Here is a 6606-nt window from a genome sequence, read left to right as displayed (position 1 = left end):
GTAATGATCCTTTAGTTGAGTAATTATTGAGCATTTGGAGTATTCATGTCAAACCACCACAAAGACTTTCTTGGAACAGAAGCAAACATTAATCTGGAATAATTTAATCTATTTATACGTAATTTACACTGCATAATATTTTTCTACTGCCAGAATTTGAATTAATGGCTAGTGAATGCTTTTCTTCTATTTTTAAAATTACGATCAAGTACATGTGAGAGAATAGAAAATAAGGAAAGAGTGATTAGTTAATACACTAAGAAATCTCCTACAATATAATTATTGCTACTAGTTGATCAAGACCTACTTAGAGTTTCAAAAATGCATTTGTGTTTAACACATTTCCTCTTGAAGATTTCTTCTTGTTTTCCTTCTTCTGTCTTCTTTCACCTTTTTCCCTCTGCCTAACCTTCTTTTACTCTTTCTTTCTTTTTTAATATTTATGTTTTAGTTTTTGGCAGACACATCATCTTTGTATGTGGTGCTGAGGATCCAACCCGGGTCGCACGCATGCCAGGCGAGCACGCTACCGCTTGAGCCACATCCCCAGCCCTTCTTTTCCTCTTTCAATTCCTGTTTTTTCTTCCATAGTTTTAACACCATAAACATGAATCCAAAATGAAAGTGTTTGGTGATCTGACTTTTTTTTCTTGCAAAATTAGGCATACCAAATTGTATCGAGATGTAAATATTCCATTCCAAATATTATTAATTTTTAACCCATCAGTCTCTGTTCTCATCTCAAGCCATTTTAGTACTCTACTGTTTGTCTAAAATGTCCTACCATCCTCTTCTTATTTTTGTATATGCCTAATTCCATTTTGTATTTTATTCAGGCTTCTTGTCATCTATCAGATGTGTCTCGCTTCTTAACTTCATCAAAGAGTAAATTCTCCTTTGAGATCAAACAACATTATAGATATAGCTTTAATGTTATATTTAACCTTACTTTTGTAACTATGAGTCTATATATCTTTTCCCACAGAAGTCCAGAATTCTTTTTAAATAAATATTTTAAAATTATTATTACTTTGTTTAGATTTCTGCATGGTAAAGAGTAGAGGCTGAAGTTCAGAACATTTATGATGAATAAAATACATGAAATAATCAACTAATTAAATTAGTATTATCTAATGTCTTGATTTTAGAAGTGTATTAGATATTATTTTTCTAATTCCCTGCTCCAGGTTTTCAGTAGGAAAAGATTGAATATCTTTTTAAATTTCTGTTATATTTCACAAATGTGTAACTACTTATTGGCAAGTAAAATATCCTTCTTGGTGATTTAAAAATTGGTTTATTCAAATAATCAACTCCAATGATTATAACTATCTTAAAATGCCATGCAGAGAAAGATTCTTAGTGCTTTATATATAATAGTTTTACAATATATACTTCTTTAATGGATTATTGAGTTGGTAGAATTTTTCATAAACATCTCTAGGTGATAATCATCTCTGAATTCTCTTTTTCATCTTGATGTCTCAAAATATTCTTCACTGTCTTCCATAATTCATAGAGGTCTGTCTTGGGCTCACCACAATGATAAAATAATAAAATAGAGGCTAGATTCTTTGAAGACTCCCAAGCTATAGAACATCAAAACTTGTACTTTTTCATGAGAGAAAAATAAAATTATTGTGCTCATTTTTTGTTTGTGCTCCAGAACATATATCTTATTTAATACACGCCCATTCATTTGCTTGCTTTCACTAGCAGTATAAGAGAATTTCTATAACTTAACAATGATTATTTTTCAATGCTTTAACTTACCAGTACTATAGTGTGAAACAATGTTTGTCTTCTCTTGATCAAAGTAGAAATTTGCCCATTTTTCCCCCTAGGGGATTTCACATCATTCTCAATTCTACAAATATAGCTAATGTATCACAAATCAAATGTTTTCTTAGTGAATGGTGTCTGCTGGTACTGTGTTGCAATGTTACTTGATGAGCAAAAATTTTTAAACTAGATTAATTTTCTTTCCCTTATGAATTTTTTCACTTTATATTATGTTCCTTAATTTTCTATTCAAACACTATAAATTAATATTTTAATATGTTCATGATGATTTTAGAAGCCTTTCATTTTCAGAACTTACTCTACCAGGAATTAAAATTTGTATTTTTCTTTTTCCCCAGGGGAGACCTCAAACACAGTCCCCCACTACTACAAATTATGCAGTTGAGTTTCCCACATTTGGGGAAACCACAGGGGTCAGCACATTCAAAATGCAATGGGTAAGCCTCGCCCTGGGAAAACCACCTTCATGATGATGGTATCTCCCTGCCAGGTCCCTATAACATGTGTATTATTAAACACAAATTATGAGAGGCCATTGTGTTGGACTGAGTTCTTGCATCAGACCCCAGCACCAATCTAAACCAAATGTGAGTTAATTGTGGTAAATTGCACATAATTAAACTAAAACTTTAAGGAAACAGGTATATCCTCAAAAGGAACATTTCTACCCCTGGAATATCTCCTGAAAAACAGAAGATTCCAATCTACCTAAGAAAGAATAATAAGGAAGTCCAGGGTCTGGTATCCAACTTAGCAGCAGAGTAATTTCTTAACTCAAAGAACTGAGTTTGGTTCTCAGCACTTCAAATTATTATAAGAAAGTTTCCTCTGCTTTAACCCTTAGAAGAAGAGTAACTGAAGTAAACTGACCTTCACCAACCAGCTTTTTTCTCTATTGTTCTGTTTCCTTGTTACTACTTTACAAAACTCACTGTTCTACTAAGAAAGCCAGGTGGAAGCTCTCATTCAGTTAGGAGAATTGAGGTTGCCCAATTCTTGAATCACAAATAAAAACCAATTACATCATTAAATATATTTGTTGGAATTTTATTTTTTGATAGTGGATAATGTGAACGTGAAGATGTGTATTTGCATGTTTTGTTCATTTATTTATCTGTGTATGAATGGCAAAAAGGAAGATTACCTAAAAATACCTGTCACTCAGATTAAACTTAGGTTTAAAGAAAGAGTGAATCAATTAATGCCTTAGCATAATGCACAAGAATTTGAATTAATTTAGTGATAATCAGAGTAAAAAATGTGTGTGAAATATTGGAATCATAATTAAGAAAAAATAAATTGAAATTGATAGCTGGTTAATTTTGTTATTGCAAAGTTAGAGAATTGGACAATGTTAAAATAAATAGAAGAATTTTGAAGAAGTGAACAATCAAATAAATAGCTTCCCTCTGCCCATGTTAGACTAGGTTATTAAAACACAGGACATAACCTGAATGAATATATTCATTATTATCTTGATTCATGACAGGCTAATGTTGGTATCCAGGAAATGCTCGATGAATGAATATGAAAAAAAAAAAACACATAGGATGGGATTCATAACAAGATATTAGCCAGACACTATCACCTTGAGAAATGAAAACGTTTTGAAATTATCACTGGATACTAGTCTGTCATGTCCAGTAAGTCAGTCAAGACAGGTCTAAATTTTGAGTCTAGAATTAACCCTGTTGGTGAGAAAGTGTGAAGTTTGCATTGCTATGCTGGTGATGATGTTAGGTTAATCTGTGAGTTTAGAGATGATGCTCTTTGCTCTCTAATCTTCTTTATTCTTGCTGAGTCTGAGCATTCCTATTCTCAGGCATTATCTGCTGTCAGAGGAGGCCAAACATCTATAGGTGAGTATTGATTCGAGTACAAAGAAGAATAGAGAAAATGTTGAATATGATGTGACAGGCAGGCAACCAGTGGAAATATCGAGAATTCTAACCAAGCTGGATTGGACACAGGCAGCCATGGGGGTGGTGGACATTTTAAGATCTGTTAGTATTTCATGTTAGAATGGATAAGACACACAATCTATCCAAAAATAATTAAAGGTAAATTGAATACTTGAACTCTTCAGCCAAAACCAAACTAATACCATAATAATAGTTACTATTTATTAATCATATACTTTAGTCAATAACTCATTCAATTCTCACAGCAGTCTTATGAGATAGGTTTGATTACTAAGTAAGCCACTTATCTGAAATGGAAAAAGAGAGGTTAAGTGAGTCTCCTCAGATCATTCAAGAGGTTAGTGGCATAAGAGGGGATCCAAATTTATGTCTGCCTGGCCCTAAACCTAGAGATTTTATTTTGAAACTATTTTTCCTTCCCACATGGAGAAGCAACTACAGAGAATACAATTTCTGAGAAGTAGAAAAAGGAAAACATTCTCCAGCCTGCCAACTGATGCTTAAAATCCCCTTAACAGGGTGTTAAATTCTTTGCTTCCACAGACTGAGATAAGGTTTAAAATGCAAATAAACTCTAGAGAGATAACATTTGGGTCTAAATTCATGAAAAAAATAAAATCTTTTGTGAGCAGATCTGTTGAGGGAATAAAGATTATGTGCCACATGGCATATAAAAGAGAGGGCAAACTGGGTCAGGGGGAAAAAGCGGGGAGGGGGGGCTATGGAAGATGAGGAAGATACACTTGTCTTGCATCACTATTATTCTTAGGAAAGAATGTGTCCTAAATTTTCTCCTAAAATATCATTAGGATTTTTATAAAAACAATAACAACAACATGGAAAAAAGCCTCACAAAAATGAACTTTAGATAAACTTCATATTTCATAACTCTGAGAAGAGAATAAAAACAATAATACTTACAGGAGTGTAAATATACTTAACTCCCATTTTTGATTTTCTGAAAACTGCTACTAAGCCATAATGCTACCCTTTGCTTCCCCTTTCATATTCTTCTTCTTAAAAGCTGTACATTCAACTGTGCTTGGAGAGCCATTTCTACCTGCCAATGTTGTCTCTGGGAAAAAAGGCAAGTTAAAGGAAGGGCATTTTGCAGCAATTGTAATATCAGAAAATGTGCACAGCTGCTACAGATATGCTCCAATGGTAACATCTGGAAAGAGATTTTCCCAGTTGATTAAATCATTGCCATTTAGAAGGAAATACGCTTTTTTTTCCTTTGACTTTACCTTCTCCCCCTCCAATCTCCAGTTCATAATTTAAAAAGTATTACATATACCTTAATTCCTCCCCCACCAAATTTAAAGTTTTCCAGAGTTTATAAATGTTGGAAATTTGCATGCATTAAAGAAGTTTCAATAATAAAACTTGAATAGTTTTAATAAATTTTTACAGCACTTTCCATTAAAATTTAAAAATTGGCTGACCTTATGAAAAAATAATATGACATATTTGGAGGTACAAAGATGGTGGAGTAAAAGAAGGGTGTAATTTTACTTTCTCTGCAAGTAGCGTTCAATAAAGATGTATGTCTATGCTGCTTCCCATTTGAGGTGGATGACAGAGGTAATACACTGAATCTCAACATCAGAATCACAGACAGAAATTCAGGTTCTATGAACATATGATGGAAAGAAAAAAAAAAAGCAAACCAACACCCCTCAGTAATCCACCAGAGAGGGAAGTGACAACCCAAGAAGAAAGTAAGACTGAATTTGCAAATAAAATTTGGAATGGGGAAATACAAGGAACAAATTCCTGTCTGAACTTGAGTGACCCAGAGGCAGCACAGTGGGTCCATGTGCGAGTTCTGCTCTGTGCTTCTAGGCTGCAGAAAAAAGAGCTGATGTGGGTCATCATCTTGGGGTGGCATTCTGCTGTGGAAGGAGTCCTGGAGATAATGATAAGCTTTAGCCAACTCTCCCTACATTGACCTATCCTGAGGCAGGGTGCGAATGAGATGGACACAGGAGATTACCCAGGGAGATCCAAACCAGAGATTAAGAGTGGAATGTGGCTCACTTTCCCATTGTGTTTGGAGACTTACAGGATTAGCCAGAGAAATTTCTGAAGATGGGCAGGTGGGCACATTTGCACTCTGGGTCTGATTTTGGGAAGGCCACATTTATGCAGGATGAAATATGCAAGAAGAGTAAATAGTTGGTTGCTTTACCCCAAAAGTAGAGATCTCAGAACACTCCCCAGACTCAGATGCTCAGCAGTGATCAGTATCTCTCTGGCAATGTGGTGGATGTAGCTATTCTTTGTTGAGCAGATAACTCATGACAAAGCTTGGAACATCAGTAGAATTTTTCTTTTCTTTTCTTTTTGTCTTTTCTCCTTTTTCAATATGGTATGAGTGTTAATGCATGTGATACTGGGGTATGTGAATATATACATTTATTTTCATGTTTTTCTTCATTTGTATCACTTTTCTCTTTTATTTATTTTCTTCTTTACTTGAGCTTGTTATTTTTTCTTTATTTTGACTTTATAACAGTAAGATTTTTTGTTTTTATATTTTGATGTTACTTTTTTGTTTGTTTTGACTCCAATTTTTCGTCTTATTACTTTTCCCCTCTCTCCCCACTTCAACAACCTACACTTTTTGCTTTTTTTCCACTTTCTTGTTATGTATTCATTTGATTCATTTTTTAACTCTTCCTTATTTATAGCCATTACTTGCTTCCTTTCTCTTTCTGTACCTCTGTTAACCTTTTGAATATTTTAAATTATCTTTGACTTTTATACCCAATTTTCTTTCTTTTGAAGGAACTGCCATTTTATTATCTTTAAAAAGAATTTAGTTTATATGGTTACTGGCCCTACCATTTATGTTGGTGTAGTGAATAGTTGATATGCA

At 33.7% G+C, this 6606-nt stretch overlaps 1 non-coding gene across 1 annotated transcript; it reads right to left on the bottom strand.

Moving 5' to 3' along the window:
- Positions 1 to 2138: 2138 nt before the first annotated feature.
- LOC143390033 (U1 spliceosomal RNA) lies at positions 2139 to 2301 on the bottom strand. The gene has a single exon (XR_013090198.2). It is a non-coding gene; the product is annotated as a U1 spliceosomal RNA (small nuclear RNA).
- Between the last annotated feature and the right edge of the window lie 4305 nt (positions 2302 to 6606).

This window comes from Callospermophilus lateralis, unplaced genomic scaffold (genome assembly GCF_048772815.1).
Source record: "Callospermophilus lateralis isolate mCalLat2 unplaced genomic scaffold, mCalLat2.hap1 Scaffold_103, whole genome shotgun sequence".
NCBI lineage: Eukaryota > Metazoa > Chordata > Mammalia > Rodentia > Sciuridae > Callospermophilus > Callospermophilus lateralis.
The sequence above is the reverse complement of the archived record's forward strand: the minus strand, read 5'-3'. Positions and strand labels throughout refer to the sequence as shown.